The following is an 18,919-nucleotide window of genomic DNA, read 5'->3' as shown; positions in this document are numbered from 1 at the left end:
GCCCATTTAGGAAACACTTGGCAGAGCCTTTGGAACGTCTGTGCAAAGAACGTACCTCCAGAGAAAGCTGAACTGGTGCAGGGGCCTGGCTGCTGGTCCCCCGCTGCGCCGGATCGATGGCTGTGTGTAGCCTTACGAGGCAAAACGCATCTGTTTTTCCTCCCTCCCTCCTGAAGGATGTGCTACACGTGCAGCCCCTAGGATTTTCTGACAAGTGGATGAGCTCCCCAGTGCTATTTCTGGTGCAGCGTTTGACGAAAGTGAGGATAAATTGCCTTCCTGGTCAACAACTTCAGTTTCTTCCTCTGATGTCGGTCGGGGGGTTGAACAGTTGGGTAACAACGGGCCAAGTTTTAACTTCATCCATCTCCATAAAGGCAAAATGCTTTGTGCTGGTGAACCTTCTTAGGTTAGTAGTGTTTAAATCCGAAGAAGATAGCTGCAAATTTCGTTAAATTTTCAGCATGTTTTTGAATCTCAGTGTCCGTATTAAAATGAGCGTTAAGTGTCCTCCTTCCTTGAAGCAACTGGGGTGTCCTACACAGGTGTAAGATCTAACCAATAGGGACCTTACACATTAAAGATGACATAGGGTCAAGGCACAATCCAGCATTTTTAAGACCAATTTTCTCCATTTTGATAGCGATGTCATCCCTGGTTCAGGTGATAATCCGGGTCTCTGGCAGAAAATGCATCTTTTTCATCTTCCTCTTCAATAGCTGCTGGCAGAATGGGATGAACCTCAAACTGGAATTCTTTGTTCTAGATAAGAATATTCTTTAAGCCTGGTTCTAGTTCCTTCAGATCCTGAAATTCTTCCTGGGACTGTGTGGACTGCAACGCAGCACTCCTGAGTTCCAAGCCTATTGCAGCCTTAGCTCACGCTTCCTTTTGAAGAACGAAGCTCAGTCGGAGGCAGACGATGGAGGAACTGTAGCCGTCTTCTCATCAGGCCTTCCCACAATGGATGCTGAACACGATGGAGACTTGGACTCTCCCCACCTCTGCTTCTACTTCCATCTCCACCACCAGTCAGGTGGAGCCCAGGATCTTCAGGGCTCCAGGAGATGCCAGGCCTCCCAGGGGTCAGTCAGTGCCGTGCTGGCCAAAGACACACACCCAAACAGCCACCCACGTTAACGAACAGCAAATAAAAAAATAAAAGCAGTAATGCCATGCTTGCAGCCTCGAGTCCCTCATAGCCAGCAGTAGCTTCCAGATGCCATGAAGGAAACAGCAAAACAAGCCAAGCAGCACTGCCCTCCTTCCCTTTCTTCAACCTTCCACCTTTTAGGGGCCCAGCAAAAATGTCCTCCTTTCAGCCAATTTTTCTTCGAAGCAGCAGCCCCTGCTTTGACCCTGCTCCAGTGGGAGGAGGGGTTGGACTAAGACTTGGTGGGCTCCAACCATGACTTCCGACGTTGCCCAGTTGCGAATAGCTTTTCACTTCAAAGCAGTCTCTCTTCTGCACCTGCCTATGGAGCCAAGTGCATAGACTGATTTTTGCAAGCAAAGCAGCTCCAGTTTCAATAAGCACTTCTAGCGTGCAGGAGGATTACGTCCCAGGCCCATTTCAAAGATCATCCCTCCGTGCACTGGAATTCAGGGGCCCGAGTGCCAAGACGGAAGGCAATTCAAGGTGTGGTCAATAGCATGCCCGGCTTTTGAGGTCTTTCTGCTGCTGCTTCAGCAGGGAAGGGAGGAGGCAGAGAGGGTAGACCCCCTTCAAAGGCGTCCCCTGACGCTGCTTTTCAGCCAGCTTGGCAGTTATTAATGCCTCCGCTCGGGAGTGACGGTTCAGCCACACAGCTTCATCCATCATTTATGGGCCATTTCAGCTGGCTGCAAAGAGCGCAGCACATGGCCACCTCCCCAGCAGGGACGTTCTCTGCCTCAGCCAAGCATCAATGCTCCCAAAGGGCTCCAGTTCTGGGTCATGCTGGGGAAGGGCGGGAAAAACTCCAGCAGCAAAGGGTTTTGTTTATGTGTTTTATCGGGATGCTTTCAAGTCCTTCTGGCTGGCATGGAGTCCAAGGGAAGGAAGCAATCCTATTTTTCCTGCTTCAGGACCTCAGAGATGCTCAACAACAGTCTTGCAAAGTAGGCCACTAGAACTATCTCTGTTCTGCCCATCTGAGACCAAGGGAATGGCTGGTGGTTTTGCTGACTCTTAGCTAAGCACCCTGGGTGCTCAGATCCCCTGGTTTCCAGTGTAAGCGAATTTGACTTATTTAACAATCTAGGGTTAAGCAAACTATGACTTAGCATAGAATCCCAGAATCATAGAACTGGGAGAGGCTGTCAGGTCCAACCCCTGCTCAGGGCAGGAGTCCCAATTCATGCATGCTCAAAAGGTGACTGTCCGGGGCAGTGTTTCTTTCTCAGATTTGGTGACTTTAAGACATGTGGAATTCTGGGAGTTGAAGTCCACATGTCTTAAAGCTGCTGAGGTTGAGAAACACTGGCCCAGCCTCTGCTTCTCTAAAACCCACCATTGATCCGCTCTTACTTTTACGAAGCATTTTTTCCCCCTATCACTCCATTGGAATCTGCGCACCAGGAACTTAAATCATTAGCATTATTTATTAGGTTTATTAGAGCCGGATTCTACTCCAAAAGACTCGGGGCAGCTAGCAACACATCAAATGCACGGTTAAAACCATTGAACGTATAACAACAAAACAGAACAGCCCGGACAAGAAAAAACAGCCAGAACAGTCAAAAAACACAACAGGGGCTTCTCCGTCTGGCGCTCTGGAACAACAGAGGTTTTCTTAGTCGTCTTCTGTGGGACGTCGTCTGAGCATTTGAATGGTGTGACAGCGTTGAAAATAGGTGCTTTCCTTGAGACCATTTCCAGGGAGCCCTGTCCAGTGGGAGCATTGTGGGCAGGGAGAAAGTTCAGGAGGTGCAGCATTTCCAACGTTGTTGGTTTCTCAAAGCTCAGCAGAACCCTTGCCATGAAGAGGCTGCACCTGCTGCGGGCTGTCTGCACAAGGCAGCTTCATCCAGGGAGGGTGTGTGTGTGTGTGTGTGTGTGTGTGTGTGAAGGGCATTCCCTTGCTTTTCCCTGGCCCTTGCACTGACCTACTTAAATCGCATTAAGACATAATTAAGCACCATAATTTATGCTCTGGGACCACTGAGCCTCCCTTTAAATGTTGCAGCCATGTGTCCTTTTCGACTTCAGGCCAAGGACAGAAGCCGAAACGGCCTTGCTTTTATTCACCCGCAAGCGTTTCTGCTCCCAACGAAGAGCAGACCTGCTTTAAATCAACGATACCGCGCTTCCCTTCTTGTTCTGCCAGCGATGTGGTGAGTGTCTAGACTGGCTGGCATCTTCCCAGTTGGCCTATGGTTAGAGAAATTTGACAGCCTTCTCAGTACTGCGTTGGCGTCTCTTGAATTTCTTCCAGGATGCTGACCCAAGGAGGACACATCTTTATGGAGTGCCCATTTGCCTGGCAAGATCTTCTCCGAAGTGTGCATCCTTGGTAAAAGGAAAGGGATCCTGACTCCATGAGGAAGCTCCCCAAGAAGTAGGTGGTGCTTTTGTGCACTTTTGTTTGTTTGTTTGTTTGTTTATTTATTTTCCATGGCCAGGGCAGGTTGTTGTCATTTGGCAATGGTGGTTCTTGTGTTCTGATGAACTGTCACCCGAGGAGTTCCATTAGGCCACTTCAGGAATTCCGTATCTATGGGCAGACAAAGGCACGTGAGAAGGTCACTGGGGCAAGGTCCATCCTGGTGAAAATGCCACTACAGTGTAGCTGGGGAGTTACTATGAGATGTAGCTTGTGGTTCAGGAACTAGGAAGTTGCCATCATGGCTACTAGCCCCTGAGGGCCTTGACCTCGATACATTTCTCCAGTCTCTTTTGGACACCATCTAACTGTGGGCATCACCACTGGCAGCAAATTCCATGGCTGGATTCTGTTTTGTGCAGAGGAGGACTTCCTGTTGACCTGCCCCCAAGGTGCGAGCCACATGGATCCCTGGGGGGTTATCATTCCAGAGAGAAGGCACCATGACATTCTTCCTGGGTCCTGATAGATGCCATTGTTTGACTGAGGTGCATTGACCCTGCCCAATCTTCCCAAAGGGACAGAAACCATGGGAGATAGATGGTCCTTCAATTAACCAGCCCCTAGGCCAAGAAGGGCTTGTAGATGAGACCCAGCCCCTCGAATTGCACAGGAAGACCACCCGCAACATGTCCAGCTCACAAAGCAAAGGTGTCCAATGGGTGCATCTTAGCATGCCCAGCACTGCCCAAGCTGCTGCATTCTGGACCAGCTGCAGCTTCCAGCTGGTTTTCATTTCCATAAATCAAAACCTGGCCCTTCCCCTTCCCCATTAGGCCTCATGAGCGTTAAAATCCCAATTCAGAAGAAGGTTTTAAGGTGCTTCCTCAAACTCAGGACTGCCGGGGCCAGGTTTTATTGATTGGTAACTGGTTGAAAAACTGAAAATGAAGAGTAGGAATACACGGACAATTTCTTAATGGGGGGAAGTAAGAATTAGAGTCTCCCAAGGTCTGTGCCCAGCACAAATCCTCTTCTCTTGGGGCAAGCAAGGAGCTGGCCAAGATGAAACAAAACTCTCCAGAAGACTCTCTCCAAACCGGGTGAATCATCAACTGACTGGCAGATGCAACTTGATTTAAGGACATGTAAACTTGATTTAAGGACGTGTAAACTGATGTGCAGGGATGCGGTGGCTCTGCGGGTTAAACTGCTGAGCTTGCTGATCGGAAGGTTGGCGGTTTGAATCCGCGTGACGGGGTGAGCTCCCAGCTCCTGCCAACCTAGCAGTTCGAAAGCATGCAAATGTGAGTCGATTAATAGGCACCGCTTCGGCGGGCAGGTAACGGCGTTCCGTTTAGTCATGCCAGCCACATGACCACGGAAGTGTCTACGGACAAACGCTGGCTCTTCGGCTGTGAAACAGAGATGAGTACCGCCCCTAGGGTTGGACACGACTGGACTTAATGTCAAGGGAAACCTTTACTTGTCATGAGTACTGATGGCGAGCAGGAGGGGGCCCCCATCCAGGGTGGAAAATGCATGCGTAGTACTGAGGAATTAAGCAGCCATTCAAAGAGACACAGATCAGGCCCGCCTTAGCTTTTGGGGTTTATATGTCTGGGTTTTTCCCACGCTTCTTCAGTTTGTTAGGATTCTGTTTTATGTAGCAGTAATAAACACTAGAGACCTACTCCTCGTCTCAGCGTGATTTCTGACTGTTAGGACATTACTAAACTGTTGCGCACTGAGGCCAAATGCCCCACCTTCACTCAGGAGGTCCGAGTTGCCTGTAATGCCCCAGGAACAAGGTCTCGGGCTTACAGCGGAGAGCGTAGTGCAGGGGTCAACCCAGCGCATCCTCTAGATGTCTCCAGAAGAATCATCCACATCCTTTGCCCATGTGCTGTGGGAGAAGGTGAATGTCCTGCTAGGGATCCTTAGGAAAGGCCCTGAAAATAGGCCTGCCACAGCTGTAATGGCCTGATGCAAAGCGATGGTGAATCTGCACCCGAATATGGGGCGCAGTTCTGGCTGTCCCATTTGGAAAAGGATATAATGGAGTGAAAAAAGTACAGAGGGGGACAAGCAAAACCTGCCCTACAGTCTGAAGCTGGATCAATCAGGGAGGGGGGCATATCTGAGATGTATCAGATCAGGGCCAGATTAAGGGATTTGGAAGCTTAATGAAAGACCAGATTTAGAGGTGCCCTCTAAATGCAGCCCAGAATTAATGGGATAGAGCAGTGTTTCTCAGCCTTGGCCACTTGAAGATGGGTGGACTGCAGCTCCCAGAATTCCCGAGCCAGCCTTGCTGGCTGGGGAATTCTGGGAGTTGAAGTCCACCCATCTTCAAGTGGCCAAGGCTGAGAAACCTCTCCAGCACTGCTGCTTATTCCAGAAGAGGCTCTTGATGTCGCCACCGCTACTTCAGACCAGCAAGCCCCTCAGATTTTAACAATGAGCACCCAGACATCCTCCTCGTACAGCCACATGTTTGGCAGTGGCAGCCGGCCCAGCAGTAGTCACTCTGTAACTGCTACCCCCCACTACTCACTGGGTAGTTCCATCTGGCCGAGCCCCACCTTCCTGGTCTCGTCCTCTCCTGGTGGCATCTATGCCTCCAAAGCCGTGCGGGTGCGCAGCAGACTCCCACAGATGCATCTCAGCGGCAATGTCCTGGGGGCTGATGCCATTAACACGGAGTTCAAGGCGAACCGCGCCAACAAGAAGGCCGAGCTGCAGGAGCTGAATGACCGCCTTGCCAACTGCATCGACAAGGTGGCTTCCTCAAGCAGCAGAACAAGATCCTGCTGGCCGAGCTCAAGCAGCTCACGGGCAAAGGCGCCTCCCACCTGGCCAACATCTACAAGGAGGAGATGCGTGAGCGGCACCAGCAGGTGGGCCAGCTCACCAACAACAAGCCACGCATGGAAGTGGAACGTGGCAACCTGGCCGAGGACATTCTGCACCTCTGGGAGAAACTTCAGGATGAGATACTTCAGAGGAAAGAAGCTGAGAGCACCCTATGGCCTTTCAGGCAGGAAGTTGACAATGCGTCCTTGGTCCGTCTGGATCTTGAACACAAAGCTGAATCCCTGCAAGAAGAAATTGCCTTCTTGAAGAAACTTCATGATGAGGAAATCTGTGAGCTGCAAGCTCAAATCCAGGATCAGCATATCCAGATTGACACGGATGCTGCCAAGCCTGATCCCGCTGCTGCCCTGCGTGATGTACGTCAACAGTACGAAAGTGTTGCTACAGAGAACCTTCAGGAAGCTGAGGAGTGGGACAAATCCAGACCTGCAGGTCTGTCTGAAGCAGCCAACAGGAACAACAATGTCCTGCACCAGGCCAGGCAAGAAGCCAGTGAGCGCCACAGGCCGATTCAGGCTCTCACCTGCAAAGTGGATGCCCTTAAAGGAACTAATGAGTCTTTGGAACGCCAGATGGGTGAGATGGAGGATAACTCTGGGCCTGAAGCTGCCAGCTACCAAGACAGTGCTGCCCGGCCTCAGGAGGAAATTCGGAACGTGAAAGAAGAAATGGCTCGCCGTCTCCGCGGGTACCGAGATCTGCTAAATGTAAAGATGGCTCTTGATACTGAAATTGCCACTTCCAGGAAACTGCTGGAGGGAGAGGAGAGCAGAGCTGGTGTGCCAATTCCAAATTTTGCTTCCCTGATGTCATGCGCTGCCTACCACTGAGTGAAACACAGACACTGATTCAGGGAAGAGCAGGTTCAGGTTTATTTCAGCGTAGTGCTAGACGAGAAAAAAGCTGAGAGTGAAGGGAGCGCGCCGGTGCGGGGTTTAAATAGCTTTGGGTTGTGTCATCCCCCCCCAGTCCTGCATGCTTCCTTGCCGGTAGGTGAAGGGTTGCAGGGCCCCTGCTGGTGCCCCGGGCTTCGCCCATAATCGGTTTCTTTCTCCGGCCGGTGATTGCTGTCAGCTGGGCGATCTCCGTTGCGCTTCGCTGACAGCTTCAGGTGTGCCTCGTGATCCGCCCTGTCTTTGTCTTTCCTTCTTCCTCTTTTGTGTTCTGATGGCTGGGTCATCCGGCCGGGGTCATTCCCTTCTCCTCGGAGTCTGTGTCTGTTGTTGTGCGTGCTTTGCTTATCTTAAATCCCTTCCTCTGCTTCCTAGGTATTGTCATGTGTGCCATTGTGCTGATGCCTTCAGCTCAACAGTACTCATGACATACTGCCCCCCATTCGAATAGTAGCCCCCCCCCCCGGCATTCCGGTTTTCCCCGGGAGAGCTGTCAAAAAATTTTTTTGTTTTTTGTTTGTTTGTTTCTTTGTTTTTCCCGCCGGAGTGTTTTCGCCCCTCCCCCTGCTCCGCCCTCTACCTCGTGTCCATCTTTTGGGTGTGTTCCGAGTGCGCATGCCTCGCCCACACCCTGGGAGTGCGCATGCCTCGACCACACCCTGCTTGTTCGTGCTCAGTTCATCGTGGGTGGAGGCATGGCTGGTCGGGTGCTTTTCAGCTCCAGGTAGGAACCTTATCTTTTTGTCTTGTCATGTGTGCATCCTGGGCGTTTTGCCCCCTGGCGATGCACTTGTGACCAATCGTCTCTCCCTAGTGGGCCCGGGGACGGGGGGAGGGTGAGTCCTGGGGGGGAGGAGGTCTACTCAAGTCGCGGGCTTGGGGGACCCTTTCCCCTGGGGGCGCGGCGGGTGGGAGGGGTGAGGCCCGAGGGGGGAAGGATGTTCAAGGGGCCGGTTCGGCTTGGCGCCCCTTTGGCTTGTCGGGGTACGTCCTGTGGAATGCCCGGGTCAGGTCTGGTGCCTTGACGTGTTGCGCCGCCACCCATTCTGGGTGGGGGAAGTGTTTCCACTTCACTAGGTAGTGTAGTGTTCCCCGTTGACGGCGAGAGTCGAGTATTTCTCTTACTTCGAAATGTTGTTGGCCGTCGATCATCACTGGGGAGGGCAGCGGCGTGCTTGGGTGCCATCGAGAGGTGGTTGCAGGTTTCAGGAGGCTGCTGTGGAATACCGGGTGGAGTCTCCTTAGACTGTGCGGCAGGTCCAGGTGTACTGCCACCGGGTTCACTATCTGTGTCACTCGAAGCGGCCCCATATACTTAGGCCCCAGTTTCTTCGAGGGTTGAGGTGATTTCATGAATTTGGTGGATAGGTAGACCATATCCCCAGCCTGGAACGTCGGTTGCTGGCGCCGGTGCTTGTCGGCCTGTTCTTTGTAGGCCGCCTGTGCTTCCTTCAGCGCTGCCGTGATTATTGGCCACGATTCCGCTATCTTCCGTCCCCAGTCACTAGCGTCCACTTGGGGTCCCGGGGGTTGCGGTAGCTCCGGTATGGGTACGAAGTCGCGCCCAGAGACTACTTCGAACGGGGTTTTCCCTGTGCTCGTGTGGACGGCGTTATTGTATGCGACTTCTGCGAACGGAAGCAGTTCGACCCAGTCGTCTTGGTGGTAGTTGGTGTATGAGCATATGAATTGTTCCAGGGTGGCATTGAGGATCTCTGTGGCTCCGTCCATCTGGGGATGCCAGGCCGTGGATAGGGCTTGTTGGGTCCCAGTCAGTTTTAGGAAGGCCCGCCAGAATTTCGAGGTGAATTGTGTGCCTCTGTCGGTCACCACGCATGCGGGACATCCGTGTAACCTGTACACGTGTATAAGGAAGGGTTTGGCCAGTTGCTGGGCGGACGGGACCGATGAGCAGGGGATGAAGTGGGCCTGTTTCGAAAAGTAGTCTTTCACCACCCAAATGGTCGTTTTCTTCTGGCTGGGTGGGAGATCTACTATAAAATCCATGGAGATTTCCTCCCATGGGCGGGAGGGCTCCGCCACCGTTTGTAGAAGTCCCGGGGGCTTACCTGGTGCCCGTTTGGCCATGGCGCATGTCGGGCAGGACGCTACATAGGCCTTCACGTCCCGTCTCAGCGCGGGCCACCAGAATTGTCGTCGTGTTAGATGCAGGGTCTTTAGGAACCTGAAGTGTCCCGCTTGCTTGATGTCGTGTGATCTGCGCAAGATCGCCTGGCGTTGCAAGTCTGGGACATATATTCTGCCTTCCCCCCATGCTAGGTCCTGTGCCATCGTCACCTTACCGGGGTTTGCTAGTAGCCAGGGGTCAGTTTTGAGGGCGGCGGTGAGGTCCGCGCGTATACCTCCTGGCAGTCGCGGGTGGCGCCGTCTGGTCGCTGGTTGGCCTGCCGTCGGTTGCAACGTGGGTTGGGCTGCTTCTGAGCGCCGCTCCGGGTGGTCACAGCCATCCCCAGCTGGGAGGCGGATAGGACCATCCCGATCATATCTGGGACGGGCTCTTCGTCTTGGGGCAGTCGGGAGAGGGCGTCAGCCAGGAAGTTCTTTTTGCCCGGCATGAACTTCAGTTGAAAGTTAAAGCGGCTGAAGAATTGGGCCCATCTGACCTGTTTCGGGCTGAGGCGTCTGGGCGTCCGGAGGGCCTCGAGGTTCCAGTGGTCTGTCCAGACCTCGAATGGTTGGGTGGCTCCTTCCAGTAGATGCCTCCATGTTTCTAGCGCCGATTTTACTGCAAACGCTTCCTTCTCCCACACGTGCCAGCGCCTTTCCGTCTCCGAGAATTTCCTTGACAGGTAGGCGCATGGCTTCAGGATTCCTGTGGGGTCCTTTTGGAGTAGTATGGCCCCCAGGGAGAAGTCTGAGGCGTTGGCTTGGACCATGAACGGCCGTTCTGGGTCCGGATGCGCGAGGATTGGCTCCGTGGTGAACAGCGCTTTCAGCCTGTTGAATGCTGTTTGACATGCGGGAGTCCAATTTAGTACTGTCCCTGGGTTCTTGGCGCGCCGTGTGTCCCCCACTCCTTTAGGTTTGAGGAGGTCTGTTAGGGGGAGGGCTATCTCCGCGAACCCCCGTGCGAATGACCTGTAGAAATTCGCGAAGCCAAGGAAGCTTTGGAGTTGGCGCCTGTTACGTGGGCGTTCCCAATTCACCACCGCCTCAACTTTTGCGGGGTCCATTTCTATGCCTTCCCCGGAGATTCGGTACCCTAGGTAGTCTAGGCGTGCTTTATGGAATTCGCACTTTGAGGGTTTGGCATAGAGTTTCGCCCTTTTTAGCTTCTCGAGGACCTGTCTGACTAGGGTTACGTGTTCCTTGTGCGTCTGGGTGTAGATGAGGACGTCATCTATGTAGACCAGGACTTCTTTGAACAGGTGTTCATGCAGTACCTCATTGATGAGCTGCATGAACACTCCCGGGGCCCCTGCTAGTCCGAATGGCAGCACTTTGTACTGAAAGGCGCCTAGGGGGCAGTTGAATGCAGTTTGTCTTTCACGAGGGGTAGGGGGTATTTATTGGATAGGGACGCTGCGTTGAGGCCCCGGTAGTCGGTGCAGAGCCGTAGGGTGCCGTCTTTTTTCTCCTGGAATAAGACGGGCGCTCCGACCGGTGAGCATGCCAGCTCTATGAAGCCCCTATCCAGGTTTTTATCGAGGGTTGTCATCTCCTTCGGGGTCATCGAGTAAATCTTCGGCCTGGGTAAGGGGACATCGGGAAGCAGCTCAATCCTACAGTCCGTCTTGCGGTGGGGGGGGTAGTTGATCTGCCTCCTCTTCTCCGAAGCCCTCTGAGAAGTCAGCGTATTGCTCAGGTAGGTCTTCTGGGGTAGCTATGTTGTCCTGGGCTGCCGCCTCTGCCCGTCCCACTGTGGGGTTGATCCTGCCCGCCGGAACTGGCGCCCGGTACGCGCCGTTGTCGAATTGGAAGGTGCGGGTCTTCCAGTTAATGCGTGGGTTGTTAGTCGCGAGCCATGGTATTCCCAAGACTACGATGGGCCGCCCTATGTGGGTTACCACAAACGATGTTCATTCGGTGTGGGTGCCCATTTGTAGGGTGACCGGCTCGGTCTGCATCGTGGCTGGTTTCCCTCCCGCTGTTGAGCCATCCAGCTGGTGGAATGCCAGCGGCGTGGGGAGGGGGAGGCAAGGTAGGTCAAGCTTGGCGACTATGTCGGGGTGGATCAGGTTCTTGGAGCACCCCGAGTCCACTAGTGCCGCGGCTGTGGTGGCTCTGTTGCCAACGGAGAGCCTGATTGCCCCCATTATTATGGGGCTTTCGTCGCTCTGTCTATGTGTTTCGCGCCCCTGTCCCACCACCTGCCTCGCGGCGCGTTTTAAGGCAGGCGGGGAGCATTTCCCGCCGGCTGGTCTGGGCCTTCGGGGTCCTCCCCCCCCAAGTAAGCATCCCAGCCTTCGTCTGGTGTCGCTGTGGCTCCGGTCATCCGGCGGTGGGGGGGCGGCGGTGGGTTGGTTGGTTTGAGCGTCGTTTTCAGTGCGGGTTTGGGAGCGCTAGTTAGTGTTCGGTTGGAGAAGCAATCCGCCGTTTTGTGCCCCATTTTTCCGCACTTCCCGCAGGGCCCGCGAGTAAACTTCTTCTTTTGATGCGTGGGACCAGCTGGCCCCAAGTGTGGCGCGGGTACCTTTGGGCTGGTGTTTGTTTTGTCCTCTGTCGTCGCCATTAGGAAAGTGCGGTGCGCGTGTTCCGCTCTCCCCGCGAGGTGGATCCAGCCTTGCAGAGTCTCCGGGTCGTCCCGGTAGAGTGCCCATTGGAGTACCTCGCGGTTGAGGCCCCTTTTGAACATTTCTAGCAGGGTAGTCTCGGACCAGTCGTTGATCTTCCCTGCGAGGGCTTTAAATTCGAGGGCATAGTCCGGGACAGTTCGTGCGCCCTGTTTGAGGCCTTGGAGCGCACTTTTAACCCTCTCCTTGGCTAGCGGGTCCTCAAAGTAGTGCTTCATCTCAGTGATGAAGGCGTGGAAGTCAGAGAGGGCGGGGGAGTTGGACTCGTACATTTGGACGTACCAGTCCGCCACCCTGTCTTGTAGTTTGATCGCCACGGCTGCGATCTTGTCCGCTTCTGAGTTAAAGGAGTGTCCGTGCCGCCCCATGAACTCCCTGGTGTTTGTGATGAAAAATGACAGTTTCGCGGGGTTCCCGTCGAAGAAAATGGGGAAGTCCTTTGGGGCCCGGGTGTTCGGTGAGTCCCCTCTTCTCGCTTCCCGACCCATGGCTGCGTCCACCTGGGACGCTTGCTGGTTAGCATTCGGCCTATGGGGGTGCCAAGACCCGCTCGGGGTTTGGATTGGGGTGTGTACCTGCACGGGAACGTAGTTGTGAGGCATGGAGGACATCAGCGACTGCAGCATGGTCCCGAGGTCCCTTAGTTGGGCCTCCATGGCCGCGAGTCTGGCTTGCGTTTCTCGGTCCGAGATCCGCGCCGCAGCTGTGATCGGACCTGTCGGTGTTTCCGCAAGGTTGAGCCACAGGTGGGGTTCAGGCGTTCCCGTCCGCTGGTCAGCTTCCTCGATTTGGAAGTGAATCGGCTGGTTTGCCTCTCCATCCTCCACCGTGCTTGCTGCAGTTGGGCTGAAGCTCCACGCCTGTGGCTGGGGTGCGATGTGGGGCGGGGAGGTCTCCGCAGGTCTCGGGAGGTATGTTGCTCCCTCCCGTGGCCGGGACGCCTCTTCTTCCCTCCGGGGTTGGAGCTGAGGCTCAGGGTGGGCCGGGAGGGTGTCCGTGGCTCCTGGGGTCCGCGTTGCCTCTGGCCTCGGTCGGTCCTCCTCCGCTTCTCGCCGGGCGGCTCGCCTGTCCTGGCCGCGACGCATCGGCTCCATCGCCCTCCGCTCGTGTTCTTCTCACTGTCTGTTCCTCCCGCGGCTTGTTGTTGTCCGGTGGGGCTTGGCGAGGCTGAGTTTATGACTCTCAGCTTTATGTCATGCGCTGCCTACCGCTGAGTGAAACACAGACACTGATTCAGGGAAGAGCAGGTTCAGGTTTATTTCAGTGTAGTGCTTGACGAGAAAAAAGCTGAGAGTGAAGGGAACGCGCCGGTGCGGGGTTTAAATAGCCCGCGCCGGTCAGCGCCCCCCCACTTTGGGTTGTGTCATCCCCCCCCAGTCCTGCATGCTTCCTTGCCGGTAGGTGAAGGGTTGCAGGGCCCCTGCTGGTGCCCCGGGCTTCGCCCATAATCGGTTTCTTTCTCCGGCCGGTGATTGCTGTCAGCTGGGCGATCTCCGTTGCGCTTCGCTGACAGCTTCAGGTGTGCCTCGTGATCCGCCCTGTCTTTGTCTTTCCTTCTTCCTCTTTTGTGTTCTGATGGCTGGGTCATCCGGCTGGGGTCATTCCCTTCTCCTCGGGGTCTGCGTCTGTTGTTGTGCGTGCTTTGCTTATCTTAAATCCCTTCCTCTGCTTCCTAGGTATTGTCATGTGTGCCGTTGTGCTGATGCCTTCAGCTCAACGGTACTCATGACACCTGAACCTGAGAAACAAATCTTGAGTCTATCCCGGGGGACACTCCCTCAAAGAGGACACTAGAGATGGCCAAGAAACTCGAGATGGCCACCTAATCAATGGCCCTTCTCATCACAATGACCTGGAACGAGGAGTGAGAGGAATGCATCTGGTGCAGAAGCAAAAGGAGCTTTTACCAGCAACGCTAAACAAACACAGCTTTCAAGGGGTGGTGTGCAAAATGTTTCAAGCTTGAAACACCCCCCTTAGGAAAGGGCCACTTTGATTTGGGGACACTTCCAGGGTGCTCAAAACAGCATCAGGACACTTCCAGTAAGGTCAGAAGCATCTGCTTTGAGGTTGAGACAGATGTTTCGAACTTGAGGCAGGGCTTTTCAGGTTTGAAACAGTTTGCACACTTGCAGTTTCAAGTGCCTTTCTCCGTGGTTTTTCCAAGAATGCCAGGTGGCTATGATAGAAATGGGTCTTTGATCTTGAGAATTGATTCTTTCTTGATGGATTAGGAGGACTACGGGAAAGAGGGTTTAGTTGAGATAACTGTCTTATACTTCAGTACTGTTTTTTAAGTTTCTGTATTCAATTAAATTACTTTTTTCAGCAAAAAGGCTGAGAAACACTGGATAGGTGGATTCCTGCAAAACGAGATGTTAAAATGGTTTATCTAAACTGGAATACCTAGAGAAGCTGAAGTAAACATGAAAGATGTCTCTAGAAGAAACATCCACATCGTTAAGCTTTTATTTTTCAAAAACCATATTCTGCTTCTTCACAGAGAGACGAAATTCTCTCAGCAGAGAAAGAAACTGCTTTTATTTTTGAAATGCTCTTTTCCTTCTTTTCTGTTCTGCAGCTTGCAGTCCATTCATGAGGGCTCAAAGTGCCAGCAATGGGACTGACAGCCCAGGATATTTCTGGGCAGGGGAGGGTCAAAAAAGTCAAGAGGGGAGCTGCGACTAAGTGATCGAACTCCTTCCCCTTTTTACATGTGTTCCATATGTAAGACTGCATGTTACGTGGGTGATACATGTAAAAAAACTGTAAAACATGTAAAAAAAATCAAGAGGAAACCTGTGATCACATAGCCACAACCTTCCTCTTGATTTTTTTGACACCCCCACTGCACCCCGTACGCAGATTCCCCTTGCTGCGGCAGGAGGGCTACTTGTTCCTCACCCCTTGTTAGAACTCCAGTAGGGTTTGAGGAGTTTCAGCATTGCAAGAGTCACTCTGTGGGAGCTGCTGAAACAGGCATGGACGGAAAAGTCCCAAGTTTCAATATGGGAGCTTTTTTATTCAAAACATGCCTCAGCACCAACCAACTGCTACCGAACTGCTCTGGACTTTGCCTCCTAACACAAAGAAAACCGAAAAGCAAATAATCCATCACGGCTTTGAGAAATATTTGTCTTGGGGCCCTCAGTTATTAACCTGCGTGGATTTGCATAATTGTGTTGGTGTAATTATTACACAGGCCTTGATTTGGCTGCTAAGAGGGAGGGGCAGATCATGTATGGGGGGGTTGAAGAACGTCAAGGAGCTTCTGGAGGACAATCCAGAGAAAGGTCTGAGGGTGGTGCGTACCAGGTGTGGTTTCTGAAGATTGAGGGAAACGGGGAAGAAAATGCAGCAACAGCACCATATTCTGAGGTCTACCAGATCCTAAAGGGAAAAAAAAGCAGTTTATGGAGGAACAATCAATTTGTAACTGTCTTTATTGTCAGTCCCAAATACTCTACAACAAGGCAGGTTCAAATGGGTGCAAGTGACAATCTGATCTCACTCTGCCCCAAAGCCACACACTGTGGCATGTTACAGACCTCTGTCACTGGTTCTTTTTAAACTATACCCAGTCAGATTGACTCAGATTCAAAGGGTCCCCCAAAAGCACTGGACTCCAGACGCCTGGATTTTTATAGCTCCCTGTAAGGGTTGGGGAGATGTTTTACGTATTTTGAAAAAAGAAAACTATCCAAGATAGAAAAGTGAAATATACATTTTTGTGTGAGTTCTTTCTATGGCTGTTTTCTTATCCTACACTCTGTTTCTATTACTAACGATACTGTACAATTTTCTCTATTCATTATTTATTTTGTCAAATTTTATCACCGCCCATCTCCCCCCTAAGGAGGGACTCTGGGCGGTTTACAATAGAAACAAAGTTTAAAATTCAATGCAAACTATAAATTATACAATAAAGATAAATATGAATAAAAGATAAAAAGATAAAATGCAATAAAATCCAGATGGCAGAAGATTCTACACCAGTCCATGAATATGAAGGGGCCATTCTAGGGCGCCAGCCATCCCCAGGAATGACTATTCCCCTTCCCGCTCCAGACGTGCTGGCAAAACCAGGTCTTCAATTTTTTTACGGAAGTCCAGGAGAGAAGGGGCCTGTCTCACCTCTGGAAGTAAGATGTTCCACAGGGCAGGAGCTACTGCAGAGAAGGCCTGCTGTAATGATTGCCTATCCCAATAGACTCAGACTCACAAGCAGGTACTTAATGATATCTGATTTATTAGAAGAATAGTATGCAAATACAGAGAAAGCTGAGAATGAGTAAAAGCGCGCCAAATACAAACTAAAAACCCTCGGCTCAAAACGTAATCCCTCCCCTCCCCCTGCCGTTGCAAACTCCCCCCCCCCCCCCCCCAGGTGCTGGTAACCGTTTCTGCTGATGTCCTGGGAAAGAAACCTTGAACACACGAGATAACCCAAACACATTCCAAACCAGCAGCCAACAGATAACAACCCCACAAGATGGAATCCTACTCCCTTCCCAGATGAAACACGTGTCAGTGAAATGATATGCGAAACGTTACGATGTACCAGCAACGTTGGAACAGCGAACATGACACCTGCTTCCTGGACCCCACCAGATGGAATTCTCTTACTGACAGGTCCGTAGCATGCCCTCTCTGCATGACCGGGAAGGATGGGTCGATATTATGGGGATGAGACGTCCCGCAGATAGCCTGGCCCCATGCCATGTAGGGCTTTAAAGGTGATAACTAACACCTTGAATTGGACCTGGAAGCAGACTGGAACCCGGTGCAGCTCATGCAGCAAGGGTGTTATATGTGCCGACCTAGGGACACCTAAAATTGCCCAAGCGGCTGTGTTCTGGACCAGCTGAAGCTTCTGGATACTCTTCGAGGGTAGCCCCATGTAAAGCACACTACAGTAGTCTATATGGGAGATGACCAGGGCATGAGTGACCATTTGAAGGGCCTCTTGATCCAGGGAAGGGCGTAACTGGCACACAACATGAAGATGGGCAAAGGCCCTCCTGGCCACAGCTGCCACCTGCTCTTTGAGCAGGAGTTGTGAGTCCAGGAGGGCCCCCAGGTTCTGCACCAGGTCTGAATGGGGCAGTCTGACCCCATCCAGAACCAGAGATGGTGAGTTCACAGATGCCAAGGAGCCCCCACCCCACAGCCACTCCGTCTTAGCAGGGCTCAGCTGAAGCCTGCTGTTCCCTATCCAGACCCTCACAGCCCCCAGGCACTGAGAGAGAATAGTCACAGCATCACTTACCTCACCTGGGATGGAGATGTATAACTGGTGACGGATGATCTCACCCAGCGGTTTCATGGAGATGTTGAAGAGGAGCGGAGAGAGAACCGAGCCCTGCGGCACCCCGCAATGGAGGGGTTGAGGGGTGGATCTCTCCTCTCCTATCACCACTGACTGGGACAGGCCCTGGAGTGGTGCAAAACCACATCACCCACCCCCAACTCCCTGAGCCGCCCCAAAAGGAGACCATGGTCGATGGTATCGAAGGCCGCTGAGAGGTCAAGGAGAGCAAGGATGGGCGCACTCCCTCCATCCCACTCCCGCCAGAGGTCATCCATAAGTGTGGCCAATGCTGTTTCCATCCCATAACCGGGCCTGAAACCTGACTGAGAGGGGTGCAGATAATCCGTTCCATCCAGGACCCTCTGGAGCTGCAGCACCACCACTTTCTCAACCACCTTCCCCAAAAAGGGGAGGTGGGAGACAGGGCGGAAACTGCCCAGAACAGGAGGGTCCAGGGATGGCTTTTTGAGGAGGGGGCGTGCTGGTGTGGGTTGTATTGCACGTGCAGAGTATCAGAAAGCATGCTGGCGTTAGAGACCAGCAACGACGCCAGGCGTTGCACCAAATCAGTTGTAGTTGTATTAGTTGGATACAGATGATATTCACAGTTCTCTTCCAGATCCCTGGAAGAGCTAGGCATACAAAAATTAAAAAATAGGTACAAACAGATAGTTTCTTACAGTTCTAAAAAATTCTCAGATCCTTTGCCATCTATCTTAAAGAACCCCACACAGAGCATTTTTCTTAGCATGTACAGGAACTTGAAAAAGCGCTGCAAAACCGTCTTCCACCAGGCACCAGCAGCACACAATGATAGCTTTTTTTACATACTTTTTTAACCTGGATCACTGTGGCTCAGCTTTCTGTAAGTGAGCACACCTGCTGCCTGACCTTAGAGCGTGCAGGCGCTTAATTAACAAGGCCGATTGCTTTGTGACCTACCCCTGTCAGAAGAATGCACCAACACCCCTCTTACTATGCTAAAGGGGAAGTCCCAAACCTATTTTTTCAGTTAATTCCTTGTATTTTATTGCAACAAGTGGTTTAGTAAGAATATCAGCAATCACGTCTTTTGAATCACAATACTTCAAAATGATTTCACCTTTTGTTATTAAATCTTTGACATGATGATATCGTGCTGAATCCTGTTTCTACAACCCTCGGACTGTGCCATATGGATACAGCCCAGATTACCTTCGAAAACAGTTATAGGCTGGTGCAATTCATGCAAGTTTCAAAATCAGGTCATTGCTTATCTGACGTAAGTAATAATCATCAACATACAAACACAAATATACAAAACTTTGCTTATCTTTCTTGACATAAACACATGGATCTGCTTTCCCTTTTCCAAAACCAAAACACTGCAGTGTTTCATCTAATTTCAGGATCCAGCAGTGAGCTGCCTGTTTTAGACCATAAGTTGATTTTTGTAGTTCACATACTAAATTTTTACCTTGTTCAAAACCAGGTGGTTGTTGCATGTATAATTTTTTGTCTAATTGACCATATAAAAACACAGTTTGAATATCATAATGATGAACTGACATCTTTTTAAGT

At 52.0% G+C, this 18,919-nt stretch overlaps 2 pseudogenes; one reads left to right on the top strand and one right to left on the bottom strand.

Moving 5' to 3' along the window:
• Nucleotides 1–233: 233 nt before the first annotated feature.
• Nucleotides 234–5,384, bottom strand: LOC134499803 (axin interactor, dorsalization-associated protein-like; annotated as a pseudogene).
• Nucleotides 5,385–5,945: 561 nt separating this feature from the next.
• Nucleotides 5,946–7,231, top strand: LOC134499802 (vimentin-like; annotated as a pseudogene).
• Nucleotides 7,232–18,919: the final 11,688 nt, after the last annotated feature.

The sequence above is a fragment of the Candoia aspera genome, chromosome 6 (assembly GCF_035149785.1).
Source record: "Candoia aspera isolate rCanAsp1 chromosome 6, rCanAsp1.hap2, whole genome shotgun sequence".
In the NCBI taxonomy this organism is placed as follows: Eukaryota; Metazoa; Chordata; class Lepidosauria; order Squamata; family Boidae; genus Candoia; species Candoia aspera.
Note: the sequence above shows the minus strand (reverse complement) of the source record. Positions and strands in the feature narration are given on the sequence as shown.